The following is a 24,130-nucleotide window of genomic DNA, read 5'->3' as shown; positions in this document are numbered from 1 at the left end:
ACTGGGATTCGAACTCAGTGCCCTTGAGTCCACTGGGTAATGACTCTGCAGAAGGTACCAATTTTATTGATTTGCCAAATTTTAGTCATTTCAAAATGTAAATAGAAATTCAATCGTAATTTTTGTAGAATAAAAAGATGGAAATAAACCGTTTTTCCTCTTAATCTGCAATGATTAATCAGAAGCAACCATGAGGGTTAGTGTGCAAAATGAACAGGGGGTGTAGCTTTCTAGTTTTTTAAATACTTGTTAAATTATTAGTTTTTAACATGCATACTTTAAAAAAAATAAGAAATACATTTTTCAGTATTAAGAAATAATAATTAAAAACTGTCATCAGCTGGAATAGAACCCGCGATCTCACAGTTTTGTGTTAGATTTCATAATCATCAGCCCCAAATATACACACCTGCCTTGCGGATATTTATTTATTATTATTGTTTTTTTTTTAAATTTAATAAATGAAGTTATTTGGATACTTGACATTCTTGAACTGGATACTTTAAATGCTTGACATTCGTTATTACAGAATGAAAAGCTTGGAAAGACAAATATTAGTTAATATTTAATTAAAGAAAAACCCGTATTGAAATCTAACGAATTGTCCCTGATAAATTTTGTGGCAGTGTGGAATTTTTGTTGAAGCCTGATACATGTCCGGATTTTTGAAACACTTTCTAGTTTTACTATTTAATCAAATTGGTTTCGATGTCTTTCATCCCGCCTGTCTCATTAGTGATTCAGCATATTTCGATATCATTTTTGATTCGTTCTTACTTAATATTAATTTGTTTGCGACAATTAATTTGTATAACTTTTTTACTACATTTTTGCGAGGAGTTAAAAAATATAATATCGAGGGCATTAACTGAAGTTAAATTGGCTTTTTTTGTATGCCTCTTTTACTTACATCATCCACACACCCACACGCGACCTACTGCTTCTTAGAAACAGATATTAAATAGTCTCTTGATCAAATGATGGGACAAAATTTGGCTTTTAAACAAATCAAAAAAACTTTTCTACCTTTTAAAATTGTTTATTTTTAAATAATTTATTAATACTCAAATTACTTAAAAGATATGTTCCTTTTTTCACAGTTTTATATTTTATCTAGCCATTTATTTATATTTTTTAAACTTATTTTTTATTTGTTTTTATTTTATTAAATTAGATGCACAGATTTAAAATAAAAACAAATCTGCCAAAATTTTATAAATAGTTTCAATTTGCAATTTTAAGAAGTTATTTCGACTTTGCTTTAAAAATTTGAAATCCTTATAAATTAAAAAATTTGGATGCCCTATTAACTTTAAACACATAATAACAACAAAAATCAGGGAGTTAAAAATAGAAACATGTATAATCAATAAGCAATAAAAGCATAAGCTAACTAAATAAATGAATTTTGTGTACGAAATATCATATTTTACAAATTAAACATAATTCATATTTTGGGGATACATGGAAAATTTGGTCAGACAGGAGGTTTGAACAATATTTTTTACATATATATTTAAACATTTGTTTAGCTGATGATCACTTGATTTCAATGCTCTATCAAGCAATATCACATGTTGCTTCTGTCTATTAGCAATAAGTAAAATTACCACATCTGTTATCTCAATTTCATCCAAAATAAACCAAATCAAGAATTTTGGCATATGGGCCTGTCAAAGAGGGAATTGAATGGTGGCCCACCATTTAAATAAATAAAGAAAGGAGTTCACGGATTCATGCACGATTAATTTGGAAAATAACAAATTAAAATCAATTACAATAATTAAGTAAATTAAACAATTAAGCTAGTTAAAACATTTAAGATAATTAAAAGGAAAAAAAGCTTTTGTAATAAATTGGAAAACATATATTTTGCAAAAAAGAAAAGTTAAAATTAAACGAGAAGCTCTTTAACGACTATGAGACACAACGGAAATCTCGAAACAGAGTGACCCTAAACAAGATTCTCCCACAGCCCTAGAAATTTTTTGCCCAGAAATCAGACAAAAGGGTGTTTCTGTGGACAAAAGAGCCCACAGCAATTTAAAGAAGCTGAAAACATTTCCCACAGTGTAAATTGAGGCGGCTATTTGACTACTTCATGGAGTACCGCTTTTAAGGATCCATGGACTACTCCCATCACTGGTAGCTACGAAAGCTACAGGATATTTTCATCGGCCTTTTTATTGCTCTTTTGGTTAAAAAAATAACAATTATTTTATACTTGAAAACACTTCTAGTAGATTTTGAAAAGCGTTCGCCAATGTAATAAAGAAAAAAAATGTATTTTAGGCTTCAGAGGACTCCAGCTCCAAATAAAACTTTTAAAAAAGAAGGGAAAAGTTGGTTCTGGGGGCCCTTGCCATCTCGGGACCCCAAGCTACAGCTTATTTAGCTTATACGTAAATCTGGCCCTGGCAGGTGGAGATGAGCTCTCACGCAATGAATGTTTTATTGGTGTTTTATTTTTGTTGAGAAGATTTGTTGTGGATGAAAAGAGTCCATATTATAGTGAAGTCAATTTTTTATTGTTGTCCGTTTCCAAAACGATGACTTAAAGATAAAAAATTAAACGACGATAAATTTCAAGGTACTTTGAATAAATGTAATAGTATACACATTTTAAAGGTGAGTAACTTCAAAATGATTATTATTGCATCTTTTTTATCAGCTTGTTTAGCGTCGTTAATAGTTTTGAGTCTATATATTGCTATATGTTGAGTTTCTTTAATGGTTATGTTCTTTTTGGTGCCACTTCCGGGCATACAATTGCCCTGTATATCTTACACTCATGTTTTTTTAAGGTTAAGTGCTGCACTGCCCGGTATTCTCTACACTGTTTTTTTAAGATTAAGTGCCACTGCCCGGTATATATTTGCCATTTCCAGGTTTTCTTCTATGTTTTACCAACGCAAATTTTTGGCGACAATCGTAAAAACGTCATTTCTGTGGTGGCGACATTCTTCAAAATCGCCCCAAGTGTGTAACATATACTAAGATTTTACCCATCGTTTTATTGAGAGTTAGCGCTGACGCTCAGTTAGTAGCCAGTGACCGGTAAACTCTAATAACTTAGTAGCGAGCCGCGATGGCTCCTCAGGGGTAGACGGATCATGGGTCAGAGTCCCCTTGCCATCAAGCTAACCGTGGGAGGTTCTCGTGGTCTTCCTCTCCGTGTAACACAAATGCGGGTTAGTTCCATCGAAAAATTCCTCCACGAAGGCTAAATTTCTCCCAATACTTGATCCAGGAGTTCCCTAGTCTTCTGGATTACGTTAAAATAACAAGGCTACGGAGTTGAACATTAGTAGTCGTAAAACCAAAAATTGGGTCGGCTGTTTAACGACGGTTGTAAAAAAATAATAATAATAACTTAGTAGCGAGCCGCGATGGCTCAGGGGATTGAGCGTTCGCCTTCCAATGAGGTGAACCGGGTTCGAATCCCAGCGTTGGCTGGTCGATATGAATTTCGCATCTTCCCGACCACAGTGCTGACGTGAAAAATCCTCAGAGGTTGACGGATCCTGTGCTCGAGTCCCTTTGCCGTTAGGCTAACCGTGGGATGTTCTCGTGGTCTCCCTCCCCATGTAACGCAAATGCGGTTAGTTCCATCAAAAAGTCCCTCACGGAGGTAAATTTCTCGCAATACTTGATCCAGGAGTTCCCTTGTCTTCTGTATTGGGTTCAAAATTACAAGGCGACGTAGTTGAACATTTGTAGTCGTAAACCCAAAAATTGGTCAGCTGTTCAACGACGGTTGTAAAATAAAATAACTTAGCTGCAACTTTTCACTCAAACCGATATAGATAGGACCTTAGAGTCGGTGACCGATATCGATAGATCCTTTTCATTTAATAGCCCATTTTTTAGCACTTTTCTTTTTTGCTTGGTTTAGATTACTTTTTTAATAAAAATTCATATTAGAAATACTCTATGGCGATAAAAAGTTAAACAATAAAAATAACAAATCTGTGACAAAATTTAGTTTAACATACTGGAGTTTAAAGAAATTTATTCAAAAACATTTGGAGAGGAAAAATACATTTAATATATATACATAACAACCTTGAAATATATGATTTGAAAAAGATTTCTCCTTTCACACGAATCTTTCCATCACAAATTCATGAATTCCGAAGGAACAAAATTTTGAATTGAGACATTTGAGCATTTTAATGGAAGAAAAAAAAAAGGGGGGGAAGTGAGCGGTCGTTAATTTAAGCCGCCACTTTTCCTGTTGATTAGCCACGTGGCGAATGTTAGTTTTCAGGTTCAGTTAGTGCTGTCTTTCCATGAGGTATTTAAAGTTCATATATTAATTAGGAATGTAACGAAATGTGATTTGGCTGAATAGCTACTTCCATGCTAAAAATATTTCTCGGAAAAAACTATCCAAAAAATAACGCTTTTTAAAGAAATATAGATCATAAAAACAAACGATTATGTACAAAAGCGAAACAAAAATATAAATAAATAAATCTTAATTCTCAAACGAAAATTTTAAAGCTGATTCCGAAACAGAACGTGCCCAACATTTGCATTGCAGAACCATTTCTTGACATTTCCTTTTTAGCTTCCGATTTCATGATAGCTTGCTGTTACAGATGTGTGTATTACGGTAAAATACATTTTTTTGTTTTCAATTCATTATAAATTAAAGTGAAGTCAACATTACTTCATTCCAATGAATATGCTTTCAGAACGTGCAGAAATGCAAGTTTTAGAATATTCTTCTTTATAGAATAGTATATATTTCTGTATCTATATAATTCGAAAAACAACAATAAAGAATCATCCGGATTACTTGAAATGGTATAATTTTTGCTGATTATTAATAAATTTCTATCGTTTTCTTGTTAAGTATTTTTTTAATTTAAATGATTAATTTCAACTGGAAATCGGCTATTCCGTTTTTAAGTTGCATATTGAAATTTATATAGAGATCTTACAATTATAAAATTTTATTGTGTGGTATGTCATCTTAAAGTAATGAAGGAATAATCTGTGTATATATATTATTTGAGAATAAAAGTTTCATACTAAGAACATTTCATTTTGGAATTCTCCGGATTTATAAAGCGGGTAAGTATTCCGATTTTTATAATAAAAAATTTACTTGTAAATAATTTTCTTTCTAATTAAATTATAGTTCTCTACGGAATGGTTTTCTAGGTCTGATTAGGAACTTTAAGACTAAAAAAATGAAAACAATATGAAAATTTTTTATTTCAATATGAGGAATTTTTTTAATTTTTTTTTATCGTAAACATTCTTTATTTTACGTTTTTTAGTTTATAAATAATGATTTTTTATTGAAACTTTAAATTTCTGATAAAAATTGTTGTCAAAAACTTTTTTATAAAATGTAATGATATAACATTATGTGCTTCTGTATACTTTTTGCATATTTTAATGCTTGAAGTAATATGATTTAGAAAAGTTTGGAATGTAAAGTTCAGACCTTTCATGATAGATCATTAAATTTAATATAGCGATTTCGTAGACATTAGATTTTAACTCTAATAAGAAGATAAGATACATATTTTTTTTCTGTTTATTTACTAATGTTTTACCGATGTGTTTTGGATGTTCCTTCTCTAAAAAAAAAAAAAAGCAATTCCATTTTATATTCGCTTGCATTAGAAAGAATATCAAATTTTTCTTCTTTAAATTTAATAAACCACAATAAAGAAGGAATGTTACTATGCAACACTGAAGAAATCTCCAGTACAACTGGATGCAAAAACAGTGTTTAACTTTTCACATTGCCGTATTTCTCGAAAAAGTTGCTATTAAAGAATAAAGTTCATTAGAAACGCTCTTTAAAAAATGCTGAGTCATAATAAAAAAGCTGATTAAAAGAAAAGTTAATAAAAAAATGTACGATAAATAGAAGGAAAAAAACAATTGATTTCTAACAAACAAAACTTTAACATTGAAAATAAGTATTCTTTGTTTTCGGTTATCTGTATCAGCAGTTCCCAAAATGGGTTTCGGGGAAGGATCACAAGGATTACGAGTTTCGGGATTTTTTTTAAGTAGTAATAATTATTTTAATGTCCAATCAGTAATCCATAGTTTATTTTGTATTTCAGTTTATATGAAATTTATGTATTTCCAAAATTAAAAGTAACAAAATTTAAAAAAATAATAATGAAACATTGTTTTGAAATATGCATATATGAAAAATTACATACGTATCAAGTTTTTCAATTCAAAATAAAGTAGCTAAAATCAACATAAAAGTGTGACGTTTCTATACTCACCGTTTATTAGTTTGTTTTCTTCCTTTTTTTTAAATTTTAATTTAGCTGATTTATATCATTTTCAGCATAAAAGCATACAAATTCATAAAGTAAAATATTTCCGTCTTCATACTAAATGTTCAAAATAATTAGTATATGTACATGTATATTCATTTTTTTATTCTTAGCTGTTAATGACTTTTGTTTTATATTGCCAGAGTTCCGCCAAAAGAAGCTTGATCATTTAGGGTTCAGCATCCTAAAACAAAAGGAACTGCTGATCTATATTACCGTACAGGAAAAAATTGATAAACGAATAAAGAATATCAAAAACGCTTCGTTAAAATGTCGCTCTAACCAAAACTGTAAAAATGGAACGAAGAAGAAAAAAAACAATCGTTCTCAATTCTTAAAGCAAAAATTGCGGAAAAAATTGTAGGTTAAAAAAAGCAGTACAAAAACTTAAGGTACAGTTTAAAGTAAATTAGTTTCAATTCTTCATTTTTTTTTTTGTTTGTTTGTTTGTTATTCTTCTCTCAGAAGCCGTGTGCAAATACATGAATTCTAGAACTTGAATGTTTAGTTAAAAATACGATTTTAGATCATTCTTTCTATAAATTTATACAAATTCCAACAAAAAAACTTGTCAAAGTCTAAAAACACTTGACCGAACATACAGACAATCGAATTTTCGGCGAAATGGCTGAATACCGAATAGTGGTCAAATATTCGCCACATCCCTAATTATAATACAATTTTACGTCAACGTGAAAAGTTGAGAATAACATGCTTACTGTTAGTAGGTTTGTTCAATTTTTTGTTGCTTAAGTAATTTTTTTAGGGAAAAAAAAGAAAACTTTTACCGTTTAACATTCATTAAAATTGTAAAACATATAATAATTAAAAATAATATGTGCTGAAGCATATTACCAAATAAATATTGTACCTATTTTGATCTATAAAACGGTTTCGTTTTAATTTTTGGTTTTCGTTTAAACCTTGTAACTTTTCATCGAATGAAATATATTAGAGGGAGCGGAAAGTGATGCCGTTTCTGTGCATTTGATAGTTGATATCAAGATTTTATTTTTAATCAATGCATTCACCGTTGTTAGCAACAACTTTTCAATGCCGGATTGAAAATGAATCTAAATAGATTAAAAAAAAAAAAAAAAAAAGGAATTGGTTTTAAAGACTAACGAATATTCAATGCGCCGAAACGACATTACTTTCCAGTCTCCCTAATATTAAAATATGAATAAAAAATTTTTTTTTAATACTTTCATTCAGTGAGAGTGGTAGTACTTTGTTGAATTTATTTTAAAAGTAACTTTTGTTATGTGTGATACCTAAAAAAAAAAAAACTTTGTTTTCACACTTCATGTTAACACTATCAGATTTATCATAAGGCTTGAGAGGTTCCCCGGGGCTAGGGCCCCCTTAATGTTATAAATAATTTATTTTTGTGTTTTTCCTTAAGAATTGTCTATTAGAATTTGAGTTAAGAAAGATTGAAATAAACATAAGTTCAAATTTAATAATCTATAGTAGTTTACTTATGCTATAAATAATTTGAAAACACTTCATAATAAAACAATTAAGTAAATTTGTTTAAAGTAACGACCATGGAGCCCCTGACAGTTCCTAGGAACTGTGCCTAGAGCACCCCCCCCCCCTCATTGCTAAATCAGGCCAGAATATTTATATATTTTTTTGATAAATCTATTTTTGTAGAGGGAAGAAAAAAATTTAAAAAAAAAGCATAAGTTTTTTTTAAAACAAATTCTAATAGTTAAGAGCATTTAATTTTATGCAAGCAAGCTTATTGATAATTAAAAAAAATACCACTTAGAACAGTAATGTTTAGATAAATGTTACCATATTTGCCATCAACAGATCTAAATATGTGTGGTGTCTTTCTTCAGACAACCTGTTGTGGCTCTAGACTTAAAAAGGTAGGGCACTCCTAGTTTACACAAATTTCTTAAAAAATATTCTGCTCAAAATTTTATAAAATGAATTAAAACACAAACTTTGTCTAATGCACCGTTACATCTTTTTATTGGAATTGAATCTAAAACAAAATTACTATAATCTAATTTAAAGCAAAACCTGAAAGGTAGTGGGTTGCTTATTTTTGCTTATGAGAGAGCCCGAAATTGTCAATAATATGCTTACGTAAAATTTGAATCACCTCTATGAATGGTTCTAGAATATTTTAGACATATTCTTATTCAGCAACATAATAAATTTTTTAATGAGCATTCAGTGACAGGTTTAGCATAAATTTGTTATTAATCGAAATCTGATTTAAAGAATAACTTTTCCTGATACTTACTTTTTTTCATACCAAAACCCATGAGGAAAAGTCTATCCCTTAGTTTCAGGGTTAGCAAGTTTTAGATTATTGATAGTTTTAACCAGGTTATGTCAAAAATTCCTTTTTGATATAGTTTCGCATAATTGCCAAAACCCAAAATTCTCGTAGAATAATTATCTATTATAAATAAGTATTTATAAATAAACATACTTACATATAAAATTACAAATGATCAAGCAATAATGTTCTTGAATTATTTTGATATTCAACTTTTTGGACAATTACTGTCAAAATCCCAAATTTTGGAGTAGAAAATATTAGATAATTATAAATAAAAATGTGTAAAATTGCAATTTATACAATCTGTTACTTTAATTATTGAAAATGAAAATACAAAAGCATTCAGCTTATAAAAAAAAAACTCTGAACAATACTCTCATTCATAATATGTAATAAATCAATTTTCATTTACTTTCATTATAACTCCTCCTTTCCCTCAGGCATGAGGCATGCGATTACAAAAAAATTGTTTTGAAATCCTCAGTACTCCAAATTTGTTTTAGATTTGTATGAATAAAACTGAAATTTGAAACTATTTTTTCAATTGATGCTGAGCTGCTTAGAGTAGAATGCGAACGTACTTAAACTAATATAATTAAAATAACATTTAATTAGGAAATTTATTCTAATAACTGTAATAAATATTGCTAGTCATTTAATTAAACCCTTGAATCAATTGATAGAAAAAATTATTAAATCATTTAAACAAATATTTATATTTTTCGTAAATTATAATTAGTTTACTAACCACGGTCATAATATTATTGTCATGATTAAAGTACACATAAGCAGGAGTGCAGAAAATTCTCATAGCCTAATATTTCTTTTTTGAAAATAAAGTTTATATAACAAAACAAAAAAAATTCATTTGACTTTATACAGTTCTTGAATAAACAGGCATACATCAAAATATATTGAAATAGTAATAATTTAATTAAATTTTAGGCCCCACTTATAAACTTCTAGAATTCATACTAATAAATACACAAATTGATACATGTATTTGTTAACAAGGAAAAATTTTACAAAGCAACACTTTTTAGAAATTTTCTTAGACCAAAAATTTTTACAGGACTGTCAGATTTCCCCCCAAAACCTCATTCATGCAATCAGACATATCATGCGCTACCCTGCATATAATTAATAACATCAAATATTGAGAATAAAAAATAATAATAATGTATAATAATAAGTTCTGATCATGCAATTATTGGAAACCACTTTAATTTTACTTAATATTAAAAATCTGTCTAAATTTTAACATAAAAGAAAATATCAATATTTAGAATGATAATCATTAACAACTCATGGTTATTATCTCCGATATAAACCAAATAATAATTATAATATAGCAAATAATATAGATCTTAAATTATTAAGAGTACCATGCTTTTAGAAGAAGAAGAATTTCAATAATTTTGGCAATGTTTTTTGTGTGGTATATAATATAAATCATAATTATAATAGCATATAAAGTAAGGATTATGCATGATTTAATATCTTATAAAATATCCCCAATGACAAAAAAGAAACTTGCTCTAGGTTTTTGTCAGTTTATGAATTTTTGATGCGTCATGTTAAAAACCTAACACTGCTCAGTTTACGACATAGGTGGTAGAAATTTTATTGATTACACAGTAATAATTATTCCGTAATCAGAATTATAATAATGATTGCTTGTTTTTGAAATTACATGTAATTATGATGATAAATAATTAAAATTACACCTTCAATCAGGATTAAATAGCTGCAAGCAATTGCCAATCAGTATTAATGGTATCTCTGCTTAAAATTATACTTATTTATAATTACCAATGATTTTGAAATTCTTAAATAATCGATTACTACAGCTATAGGCAAATTTTTAAAAAATCTCATTTCTCATCTTTTCTTACAAGTATTCATTTTTCAAGCAAAATAAAAATGTGATAAGATAATTTAGAAAAATTTCCTCACAAATGCTAATTTTGATATTGTTGGAAACATAGATGAGATTACATTGGTTCAATTACAGAAATAATTACATCAATGATATAAAATTGTTTCAGATTTAATTTAATAATGACAAGAGATTTGAGTAAAACTAAATGAGCTCACGTTTAGAATTTAAAAATCTAGGAATAGTGTATGCTCATTTGACTCTGATAATATTAACACTAAATTAAGTCAACCCTCAATGGCTACCAACACAATTAAATTGCATACTCAGACTATTTTAGCCATGTCAGGTTATTAAGGGATAAGAATTTTATGCTAGACACAAGGGACAAGTTATTAAACTACATAAAAAAATATATACGAAGAGAAGGTTATGGTAAAATAAAATAATAAAGATCTAGTTATGAAAATAGTTCTTGCCTTGCAGAAATTGTATCTAACTTTTTTTTAAAGAAACTCTCAACTAAATTACAAGCATTATTATAGCAGGATTGCACAAAAAAGTTTAACATCATCCACATTCATTGTTTTGTGACCTTATTTTAAGATAAGTTTCCTTTGATTATTGTTATTAATACAATGTCAAAGAAGGTAATTAAAAATGCGCCAAATAACATAAATTTAAAAGCTTCTCCGCACAAATATGCTTTTAAAACATGCATAATACGAAAAATATTTTGCAAAACTTACGCCTAAAAAGAAGCAAAAGATTCTTTTAAAAATAACTTACAAATGTTAGGCAAACCAAATAGTTTTAATGAACATGTCTTGAGGATAAATGGCAAGACTCTGAATGGAAGTTTGAAGATAAACATCAATATTGGGAAACTGGAAGTAAAGACGTAGATTGTAAGAACCCGCAACAGGAAATGAAGTGTCTATTTTCCGGTGGCAACGAAATACATTTTTCAGGCTTACCATAATATTTTGGTTTATCTTACTACTGGCGTAAAAACAATGTCATATAAAGCTTAGCACAAATGGTGCTATGGATGGTGTTTTCAATATAAATGTAAACAATAACAATCTCGAGCTGAATACCTGCTCTAGTTCCGGTTAGAAAGTTTGCAATTGCTTACTCTGTGAGGCGATACTTTCAAAATTTTGTTTTCAATAAAAGAAGTAAATTAGATAATTTCTGAGCTCAAATCTGCCGTATTTCATAAGATAATAATGTTATTAAGCAATTCTGGTGAGTTTGATGTTGTTGTTGTTCATTTACGTCGAACTAGAGCTGCACAATCAGCTATTGGCGACGGTCTGGGAAACATCTCTGAGGATGATCCGAAGACATGCCATCACCTTCATACCACCTTCATTCATTTGCTCGAGATTGTAAACAAATGTTAAATAAAATTTTTTTTTGCACATTAAAAAAATTAACATTTCACCTTAAAACTTGTGTATTACGTTTTGCTTTTGTTCCTTGTATTTATTAATAAAATTTTTAAAAAAATGCTGATTTTTTTGAATTTTTTTTTGCTTTCCAAAAAATTGGTAAGAGAAGCGGCGAAATACCTATAAAGCAATATAATTCGTGATCGCAACACTTGAGCACGCCCTCTAGCGGGAGCCTGAGAATATCAGGCATTAATTTATTAAGTTATCATTTAGTTCCATCAGAATCATTGGCAAAGTCAGACGCCATTTTCTAAGCAGCAAATAAGAAACAAAATTTCCCTAAGGAAAAGGCCGAAGAACTTGAAAAAACTCTCCAGAGCATTGGTAAATCATTCAGAAACACGCCAGACATTTGAAGAAAAATTGCTCAAAATGTTTAACTTCTACTATCAACAAACTGATAACTTCCGATTTGGGGATTTTGTCTGTCTTCAATTCATTATAAATTAAAGTGAAGCCAACATTGCTTTCTTCATTCCAATGAATAAATGTGAATTCAGAACATACAGAACTGTAATAGTTATATAGAATAATAAATATTTCTGTATCTATATAATTCGGAAAACAACAATAAAGAATCATCCGAATTGCAATAGTATCATTTGTGCTGATTATTAATAAATATTTATCGTTTTCTTGGTAAGTATATTTTAGTTTTGAAAGAATAATTTCAACTAGAATTCAGCTATTCTGTTTTTAAGCTACGTATTAAAATTCATATCGAGATCTTACCATTATAAAATTTTGCTGCGTGATATGTTATCTAAAAGTAATGAAGGGATAATCTATGTATGTATTATTAATAATAAAATTTTCAAACGAAGAACATTTCATTTGGAATTCTCCGGATTTATAAAGCAGGTAAGTGTTATAATTTATAAAATAAAAAAGTTTACTTGTAAATAATTTTTTTTCTTATTTGATGATAATTTTCTGTAGAATGATTTTCTGCGTCCGATTATGTATAAGAAAAAATTAAATTTTTCATTTTAATGTGAGGAATTTTTAGAACCGTTTTTTTTCCCTTCTTTTTCTATTTTTTTTTTTTTTTTTCGTAAGCATTCTTTATTTTACGTTTTTTAGTTTCTAAATAATGATTTTTATTGAAACTTACAGTTTTTTGATAAAAATTGTTGTCAAAATACTTTTTTTACAAAATTAAATTATGTAAAATTATGAGGCTTATGTATATTTTTTGCTTATTTTAATGTTTGAAGTAATATGTTTCTTAAAACTATGGAATGTAAAGTTTAAATAGGCCCTTCATGTTATATCATTAAATTTAGTAAAACTATTTCAGGCATTAGGTTTTAGCTCCAATAAGAAGATACATATTTTTTCTGTTTATTTACAAATATTTTTCCGATGTGTTTTGGATGTTCCTTCTCTAAAAAAAAAAAAAGAGATACCATTTTGTTTTCGTTTGCATACGAAAGAATATCAAACATTTTTCTTTTTTAAATTTAATGAGCCACAATAAAGAAGGAACGTTACAATGCTACGCGCTACATTAAAGACGTCTCCAGAGTAACTGAATGACAGTCATATAGAAATCGTAGGTATTCGTCCCATACAACAACGCCCCCTATAGTTCGTTGCGATAGCGAATAAATAATCAAAGCACTATTGTATTTATTTTGTAATATAATAATTTAGTGTTGCATTAAACAAAAATAGAATAAACTGATATTATTAATTTCTTGAAACTCATTTTCCAACTGAAAAGTATAATTTTTTTTTTTAAATTACGGAAATAGTAAACTAATTTTTGACCGAAAATTCCAATTTTAGATTTTTTACATTCGTGTTATAACAGCAGCTGCATAGTTAAAGCAAACTGACATATAGGATATGTTTATTGTTTCTTTAAAATAAATTCTAATTTAATTATTAAAACTGAATTTAAAAATATTAGATGAAGGCAAAATTATTTTTTAAATAATAAAAAACATTTATATTTAATTTTAAGCTATTTGAATGAATCATGTTTCCTTCTCGCACCGCATTAAGAGATATTGTATTAGCATTGATAATATGAGATAGCTGGCTTAATGTTAAAATTTAATCGTCAAAAAAAAAAAAGATAAATTCGTAAATCCGTTACGAAACTTTAAAAAGGGCTCATACACTACTACTCTTAATGAAAAGGCGCCATATCCCTGAGACTTTTTTTGATAGTCACTCTTACAGGGGCACCATATTAGTTGGACCAACGTTGCTCCCACAGTAAGGGAACAGATAGTACAAAGAATGAAACAACATCCATGCCTTGCCCGGGATTCCAACCCAGAACCCTTCTGATGCAAGACCAGTTCCTTGACCCCTACAGAGGCCCCCTACAGGTGGCCTTGAGACTATGTTGCCATATTTTATTTCAATGCTCATTTTTGATACATTGATTTTGATTAATGCTTTTTCTAATCTGAAAAAGTTTCAGAAAGGCGCCGGTGACCCTTTATAATAAATGAAAATTTAAGTAACTTTCTAAAATAAGTCATAAATAAACTACAGATATGGGAATTTTAAACGAAATAATAAAATTTTAACATACCTTTATTGATCACTATCCCCTTTACTTAATTCTTCTGGGAGTTGGGACGCAGTAGCGCTAGCATTTGACGAGGATAAAACTCCCGAAAAATCATGGGAAATTTCAAGGAAACATAATAAATGCATTTTTCAATAACCTAACAGTTATTTAAAAAAAGTTTAAAAAAATTTCTTCCATAATTTTTTAAGTTTTCTTCTAAAGTGTTTGTTTATATTCATGGTTGAGTTATCCATTTCTAGTTTAGTGACCATTAATTCTTCAAGAATAGTTTTGATTTTAAATCTAAGTTTTCTAGCTTAATCCCACACTTTCCGTCGTCTGTCTTTTATTTCATGTTTTTTTTTTCTAAACTATTAAACGGAACATTATCTAATACGATTCTATGTGGAAAACTTTTCATGCGCTCAACAGCGTGTTGACATGTTTCTTTAATATCTCCCATGATTCTAACTGACCGTGTCTACATTCAAAAGATTATCTCAAAGCTTTTTTTTTTCCTCCTCGATTTGCCTTGATTTAATCAAAATAAACAAAACAGCAAAAAAATGCGCATCATTTGGGAACGGAATTACGTAGAAGGAAGTACGTCACCATTCTCAAAAAAATTTGGAACTGTACGGACGGAACGAACGCTCTATACAAATACAGACCTTCTCAGGAAAAAGAAAAACGCTTTGACCTTTTTCGTCTTCTAACAAGGAAATGGTGTCTATGAATGCATCTTATGATATTTTCTTTTTCGAGGAAAGTAATTAAATATTAAGAGTGAATTCTTCTTTCACATTTCTTTGTTTCAATGACTTGAATGAAAGTGTGGTTTTGTAGAAATAAGCTTTAATGATTTTTGTCACCATCAAAATTGAATCCCTGATAAGATTGTTGAGAAAAGTTAAAGAAGTCTGTTTAATTAAAATAAAATTTCATACCCCATTTTCTGAATTTCATTGTTCTTTTCTTTACGCACTATTTGATGCGTTTGAATCAAATATTTTAAAATTATGGAATAAATTTAAGGATACTTAGTGTGCTCATGTGTCTCTTCTTCAGTCGCAGTCGGTAACTTTTAACACATTTCAACAAGATTACACATTCAAGAATTGTCACGTCCAAGAATTGTCCAAATCGGACTCTCATATCAACTAATAAGCCGTAACGATATCCCATATTTTTGTTATATATTTCATATCTTTAAATGAAAAAAAATTCTGACGTACTCTTATTTTGAAATATGATGATTTTATATTACTTTAAAATTGTATTTGAAAAAAAAGGTTAAATGATTTTTTTTTTTTTTTTTTTTTTTTTTTTTTGAAAAGAGGACAAGGACTAGTTCGAAAGTTTTGAAAAAAGGACAATTTTTAATATTTTTGGAATTATTAAAAAAGTTACTAAGGTTTAAAGTTTCTGGTCAAATTGGAATATATGGGCTGGTTGAGATTTTCCGACATGTTTATCAATCAATTAAGTCAATTTTTTTGATTGGAGTGTCGCGCAGAATTGTTTTCTTAATCTGGTGTGGCTTTTTTTTCATTGCTTTTGAATGTTAAATGTTTTCCCATAATTAAACATGGCAGAAATTGTTGAATGAATAAATGTTCACGTGTATCTTGCTGTTGCTATTACTTTTTTTTAACTGTTATTATCGCTGACTAAAACTCGCTAATTATTTAATGAATTAGTTTTAATTGTTTTATTTTTCACCATACCTAATGAAACTGTCGTTGAAAATCAGATTGCTCACGTGGCAGTCAAATCACTTTCTTTTTGGAAATAAAATCCTGCCTTGTGGTTTGTCAGACCAAAAGCACAATTCACTTTAGCATTTCATTTTTCTTCCTCTCTAGCTAACTAAAAAAGAGTTTTTTTTCTTTCTTTTTTTTAAGGCTTGTTTTTTTTTTGAAGCCGAATAAGCAGTAACTGCAACATAAGGAAATGTACAATAAATAGTGTATCGATTGCTTAATTTTATAAAATAAATTACATTTTGTAATTAAGTGTATTCTGTATTACTGTTACATTTACGAACATTAGAACAACTTTTGTTGCATTTATAGCACTTGACTGCATTAATAAAAATTGTGTTTTTTTCCCTCTAGATTATAATCCCAATGAGCTATCGTGAAAGTATTTGAGCAAGCTTTCCATGGAAATGTTGTACCGGAACATTTACATAAGCTACTAATCAACATTTGTCTGACTGCTTTGTAAGGTACAGTGCGCAAAGTAAAAAACGGAGTACACTCAATAACTATTGATCAAATAGTCAGATCTACACGTTCTAGGGCACAATCTTAATGGTTTGAAGGGGTGATTTCAAATATACTAACTAATAAGTGCACACGATATTTTAAGTTACGAAATCAGACACAAAAACGTACTTTTGCTAAATACACATACCCTTTTTTAAGACTGATTCGGATTTTTTGACCCCTAATATATAGAAGGTAGCAGCAATCTGGGAAATATGGTCCATATAGTTTGGTCAGAGTGCAGTCTAAAATTTGGACCCCTTAATGTTACTTTTACTTTTTGTGTATTTCGCCATATATTGAAATATTTTTAGACGAATTGGAAAATTTATACACGAAATTATAAAATTTGTTTAGCTACAGATAATTCCACGCAAAAAAAAAAAAAAGTTTGTGAATATTCATTTTTAATTACATTTAATGCTGGTCGAAAATTGTTTGAAATGTAATGTATGCAATGCTTTAAATGATATTAAAGATAGCATTTTTACATGGCAAACGGCAAAATTTCAGCAAAATCGGATGAATAGTTCCTGAGAAATCGAAGTTTAAAAATACAACCTTTGCTAAATTTTATTCACGATACAAATTCTCAGAAACTATTCGACCGATTTCGCTGAAATTTTGTGTTTTGTCATTTAAAATTACATTCCTTCAAATGATATAGAAAAATGTATATCTTACAATTCAAATGTTTTTCAACTACTATAAAATAAAAAAATGAAAAATAATAAATACTGACTAAAATTTATTTTTTGCGTGAAACAATAATCTTCGGATTAACAAAATTTATAATTGTGTGCAAAATTTTTTCGATTCGCTTAAAATTTCTCGAGATATGGCGAAAACCGCAAAAAGTAAAATTAACATTAAGGGGTCCAAATTTTGGTCCGCTCTCCTGATCAAACTATGAGAACCATATTTCCCAGATTCGGCCTTTATTTTGGGGATTAGAAATCCGCCTTCGTCGAAGATAACATATGTTTATTCAGAGAAGTACGTTTTTTTTTGTTGTCTGATTTCGTTAATTAAAAATATCGTCTGTACTAATTAATTAGTATATTTTAGGTCATCCTCTTGAACCGTTACGAGTGAGTCCCAGAACGCGAAGATCCGATAATTAGATCAAAAGTTATTGAGGGTAGTCCTTTTGTATTTTTTTTGCGCACTGTGCATACTGAAAAAAGATCTGAATGAAGGTTACCTATAGTTAGATGTTAAAAATTTTCATATCTCTATGAACAGTTGAGTGAGTTTTAGTACATTGTATGTGTGTGTGTGCTTTTTTTTTCTTTTTTCTTTTTTTTTTAATAAAAATTATGTCAGTCATGTTTCTTTTATTTTTCTCTGTTATATATAGTAAAACACAGTTGACACAAACCTTAGTAGTATATGAAAATTAATTTTGTTTAGAATTTTTATTAATGAAATTTTTTTTTCTCTTTGAAAAATTTAATTGAAAGCACCAAATGTCTAACATAAACATTCCCAAAATTTTAAGCTACTTATTAAGCTACTTATTATAATTTTCTGTTTTGAATTTTTTGTAATAGCGACCTTGTAAATATTATCAATTTGTTTACACAGAAACCATGTCATGCCACCGGTATTAATTTGCAATTGAAAGCATTCTAAATTAACTCCGATAAATTTTATTTATACAGTATGAAATGAAACTTAACTTACAATTTTCCATGGTGCGTAGCGTTTTTAAAAAGTACTTAAAGGTGCTTATTTTCGATTTTCGTCTTTTAAAAGCCCTTATAGTTGCTTTTTTTCATTTGAGGTTTTTAAAAAGTGCTTAATATTCCCTTTTCGAAAATTAGATTTTTTTCTCTACCATGTCGATTTTCGCCACGTATTATGCAAAAGCGTGGTTTTCACAATGTTCTATTCAACGTTTTCACAATTCATTCAACCACAATCCATTTCGGCTTACCGTCGATCTGTACTGTATGTAGCGTCGGTCCAATCATTTTACATGTTTGATGAAATATTTGCGAGTCCTCATGTGCGCCTATTGAGTTGGGTTCGGTGAGATTCTAGCACTCTTTGTGCAACTCTGTTGCATTTTGCAAGATAATCTCAAATTCAGGCTTCATTTTCCACCCTCTGAAATCCAACTGAAAAATCTTTCGATCTTTTTATGTTAGCTAATATATTTAAGAAAAATTTTTTTTTGCCAGAAACGAGTTATTTTATCCTGATGATGTAAAGTCTTTGAAAATTATTTTGCATTTTGTTAATGTATATAGTGCTTAAAAATATTTTTGAGTGCTTAAAAAGTACTTAAAAGATGCTTATTTTTTGTTGAAAGATTTGGCTAGGCACCCTGTTTTCTATAGCACCCTGGGTTTTATAGATTGAAACAAATAATGCAAGTGCAAAGACGTGTTTAACTCGTCACAAAGTTATATTTTCGTATTCAGTAAGTATTTTTAAAAAAATTTGCATAAAATCTAATTGACTCAAAATGTATAAGGAAATCTTATTTTACAACTTAATTTATAAATTTAGTTTTAATGACAAAATGTTATTTACAAAATTAAAAAAAAGTATTGAAACTGAACTTCAGAATAGCCTGTTTTTTACAATATGAATGCTGCGAGGCAGAAAGCATATTAAAATAATACTATTTTACTTTTTTATTATTAATGCAATGGGAATAAAAAAAGTAAATAAAGTCAAACACCGCTATAGTGAACATTCAGGGGACCGAAATTTTGGTTCACTATAGCCGGAACTTCACTATATCCGTTTCGCAACCAATTTTAACTAATAGTTCCTAACTCACCCCTTTTATTACACATTATTTCAATCAATGATCAATAAAATGAAATACAAAAAGGACTGAAACATAATACGTAGTAACAAAAAATGTGTTAACTTATATTTTTAATTGCTCTTCGTCTTGCATGCAAAAAAATATTAATGTTTAGCTGATGAGCAATCCTCAACTTCAGATATGGAAGTATTTTTCCCGCTTCTCCAATAATTTTTCCTGAATTTATGTTATTCCGCTTTTTAAACCTGTCTAACCAGCCATTCGAGCACATAAAAGTAGTCTCACCAATTAGCTTAGCGAATTCATCGGCTTTGACTTTAAGCATTTGTCCAGATGCTGGAAGATGGCGGCTTCTTTGAATGCTGAACCAATTCAATAATGAAGCAAACAAGAAAAAATGCTTGTTGCTACATTCCATGATATAGATGGTTTTAAAAATCGTTATATGTATTTATTTTGAAGTAGAAATTTCAAAATTATTACAAAAAAAAAAAGAGAAGAAAATGAGTCTAAGACAGAAAAAAGTTCTTAATATCCAACTTCCTCTCTTTTTTGGTTCACTATATCCACAAAAAATAACATTATACGTGAGTATCAAGGCATGGGAGCGAACATTTCGTTCACTATATCCGGGAGGTCACTATAGCGGGGTTTGTACTTATATTTTATAAGAAATGGGAAAGTTCTATTACTTTTAATAGAAAACTGTTATGCTTACAGCTGGATACAGATTTATGATCCCCTTCTTGAACATATAAGCCTTTCCCAATCAGCCTAGTTTTCATATTATGTAAGCTTTACATAATAAGATTTTAATTGTTACTCAGCTTCATCATTAAAATTGAGCATTATTTTACTCAGCTGAATTATGTTGATTAAAAAGGCTTAAACCTATTTTATTTAATAACTGCTTAAATTTCTTGGCTGAACACTAAATATTTTATATTTAAATATTTTTTTATAAAGGAAATTTATATTTTTGTAAGGAATTGTAACTGGACACTGAGTCGTGCCTTTCGTAATCTTGATCCATGATCTTTGGCTACGGAACCCTGAATAATTAACCTTATTTCGGCGGAACCCCAACTTTATAAATGAAGTTTAAAATAATTATGAACGTTATAACTCATAAAAAACTATATTTAAAATATTTAATTAGAGAAATGAAGATTTTTCCTCTTTCAACTCTAATATTCTTAAATTAGCCTTTATGTCCAACTGTTAAATTTACAGTCCTTCTGCTATATTTAGTCTTAGTATGAATTTGTTTCTGGTATATATACTTAAGCTGAAAAGGATTAAAATAAGCGGAATTTTGGTTTATTTCAAAATGTCGCTATAAACGTTGAAAATGTTTATTATGAAAACATATTTATTTATCGCATGCAATAGAAATGGCCCCATGAGAATTTATTAAGAAGGGAGGAAATATTTAAAACGCTGAGACCGATATGATTGCTGGAAGGAATAAAAAGAGATATTAAAAGAAATTATTTCGAATATTTCCTATGTATTATCTATAAATGCATGTAAATTTTTTTTTAATTATATTGCACTCATTTCTTTCATTTAATAGCATGCCTTGAATCAAGAAAAAAGTTGTCATATTTTTTTTTTTATCTAGAACGAACAACAAAAATATATCCCAGGCAATTATGAGTTAAAATCGCGTTTATTTTACAATAAAACCATATATATATATATATATATTTTTTTTTTTTTAATTTTACAGCCCTCTCAGTATTTTATTTTAAGAAAAAAATCATAAACTCTTGAGGAAAACGTTTTCATAAGAAATATCCTTTAAGGTAAACCTTTATAATTGAAGGGCTTGAGCAAATGTGTTGATAAGTTACACTTTTCAAAAAGATGACATTTTTACATTAAAATCTCCTTTACTATCGTTTTCAGATAAGTATTTACAAGTGTCAGAAATTTCCGCCAGGTGACAGCACGATACACATAAACATCTTGTTGCCTGAAGGAAAAATATTGAGATTTTCACCCAAAACCGTACATAGAAAAACGCTCTTTAATATAATTTGAAAATGTGGCTTATTATTATATTTCCCCAAGACCTCCAATTATTTTCAAACGTATATCTACCTCATGATCACACATATTTGGTTAGAGGATTTTATCTTCTTTGATCCAGTATTTTTGAAATAAAGTTTATTACTTTTGAGTAAATCGATATGTATAATATTAAACTAATTTAAATCGTTTTGATAATTACTTGATATCAAAACCGTTTATTTTGTATAATTATTGCGTAGAATAAAAAATCAACGAAATTAATAAATTGGGAAAAAAAGAGGTACGATAAAAGTATTCAATTTTTCCAATTACCCTATACAATTTTCACAACAACTTTTTCAAACGTATTTAAAAATTGCTAGATAGTATTATAACAACCCCCCAAAAAAAAACTTTTATAAAGTAGCAAAAATTTTGGACGACAAAAATACAAAATTGACTATGCAAAAAAGAAAATTATTCAAGTTGCTATACAATGAAAATAAATGTTATATCCATATCTTATTTACCGCATGAGGCTAATCTGCATTGATTGTTCTAATACCTCTCTCTTAAATTGATTATCTTACTCACGATAAGAGTTATATAATTAATATAATCTTTTAATGTACTATAATCTATAATGTAATATAATCTTTTAATGAGATCATATATTAGAAATAGGAGTTTTCAAAATTTGCTCAACTGTCGATCTTACCCCCAAAAAGGTGGGTATCTAAAATTGTCTGCTATTATTTCATAATAAATGGTAAAATTGGAAATTTGAAAATCAGAAATCGATTTTAAATAGCCACTATTTATCAAATCATTTTCGAAAGAAAAAAAAAATCTTTTTTTTCTTCTTTCTCTCTCAATTTAAAATATTTTGGAATGTACACCAAAATATTTTTTGGCTACATAATGTTCTACACGACAAAATATTATACGTTGCATGAAAGTTGAAAGTTTTATTTTTAATATATTTCTTAACCCTCTGATGCAAATGGAACAATGATGTCTCGTTTACAATTTTTTTTTTTTTGACTCTCTAATTACAAGCAAAAATATATTTTGTAATTTTTAAATTATACAGATCAGTCTAATAGTTACTAAAAAATACTGTTAGATTATTAGAAATTTATTTGTATTAAAATATAAAATCCAAAAAAAAGTCATTAGAAGGAAAAAAATTTTCATTTATATTCAAAAATTTATCAATAATTGATTTTGTAAATTAAACAAATTTCATTGATGAATGACTGTTTCTCTCAGAACTGGATAACTACAAATAAGTGAGTATTTAAAAAATTATTGTTTGGAAGTGTTTAGAAGATAACACAGAAAAAGACGTCTACGTTTTACGCTGAAATTCATAAAATATTAAAATGCTACATATAATATTTTTCACTTATTTTGACTTAAATTGATACAAAATAATGATAAAAAATTAAACTATATATTTGATAAACATTTTGAGTCAAATGGCTTAGAGAACATTATACCGCGGAAGAAATTTTCCCCGGGAAGTTCTGTTTAACCACCATTGGTTATTTAAAATATAGAAAAGGTGATTTCAAATAAATTTAGAGAAAACCATAAAGAGTAAAACGTTTAAAAAAAAATTTAAAAATAGATCATAATGCAAACAAATCATAGCTGGATTACTCAGGATTACGCTTTAGGGAAGTAATCCTGCCATATTTTGCTATTTTGAAAACATTTTCTCGGCACTTGAAACTTCAGGGTTTACTCTTGGATTACCTGAACTCTTATATATATAAATGTAAATTACCCATGAAGGTGAAACAGAATTTGTCATCAAAACTTTCTTGAGTGTAAGTTAATACATACGTAGTTAATACATAGTATGTAAGTTAATACATACTTCCACAATAAGAGAGTTTATTTTCACAATTATTTTCAAATTAATGCAAACTTACAATTTAGAACAGTTAAGATGATTATCCAAACACACAAGAGAGGTTGAATTATATTTGTCCAAATTGACAGTTCTGTTGGATTTCGTTTTTTCTTCCATGATGACGTAGCAATCCATATTTATAGTTTTTGCCTTTTATTTTACTTATTTACACATAAAAAATAAATCCTAAAAAGTGGTATTATGAAAAGTACGATTTCAAGTTTTTTTGTGAAAAATAAATTACTTTACAAAAGAAAAACGCTCTTCCTTTCATATGAAATAAAAACAAACTTACTAGTTCCTTCTACAGAACGATTTTAAAAATGCTTGTTGGAAAGGAGAAGTGCAATTTTCTTATGCTGCAAAATTAGTAAATATGACTTGCACAAATAACTTCTTATCGAAACATTCAGCTATTTAGCTTTAATTTTGAAGGATGCGCAATAATTATATTTTATTTTAACACATCATCACAATCGATGACGATGAAAAAGCAAATTTATTCAAGTACACGTACGTAATCCACACCAAGCCTCTAATCATGATTTTCTTTCATCTTCGTTCATGAGTTAAATCAGCAGTTCTTAATTTTTTCGGTTAGGGAACCTTAAATGATCGATTTTCTTTCTGCAGAACCACGGCCT

General features: G+C 28.6%; 1 protein-coding gene across 4 annotated transcripts in view; it reads right to left on the bottom strand.

Moving 5' to 3' along the window:
* Nucleotides 1-23,968, bottom strand: part of LOC107452834 (androgen-induced gene 1 protein) — a 42,892-nt gene extending 18,924 nt beyond the window's left edge. The window contains exon 1 of one of the 4 annotated variants that reach the window (XM_016069443.5): nucleotides 23,782-23,968. The gene's annotated coding sequence lies outside the window, so the exon portion shown is untranslated. Of the gene's footprint in view, nucleotides 1-11,253; nucleotides 11,411-14,515; nucleotides 14,959-23,781 lie in introns of those variants that run through there. The other 3 variants (XM_016069442.5, XM_016069440.4, XM_016069441.4) reach the window with 3 other exon arrangements.
* Nucleotides 23,969-24,130: the final 162 nt, after the last annotated feature.

The sequence above is a fragment of the Parasteatoda tepidariorum genome, chromosome 5 (genome assembly GCF_982258835.1).
Source record: "Parasteatoda tepidariorum strain Cologne lab strain chromosome 5, Ptep-v5.0, whole genome shotgun sequence".
Classification (NCBI taxonomy): domain Eukaryota; kingdom Metazoa; phylum Arthropoda; class Arachnida; order Araneae; family Theridiidae; genus Parasteatoda; species Parasteatoda tepidariorum.
This window is presented reverse-complemented; position numbering and strand designations above follow the sequence as displayed.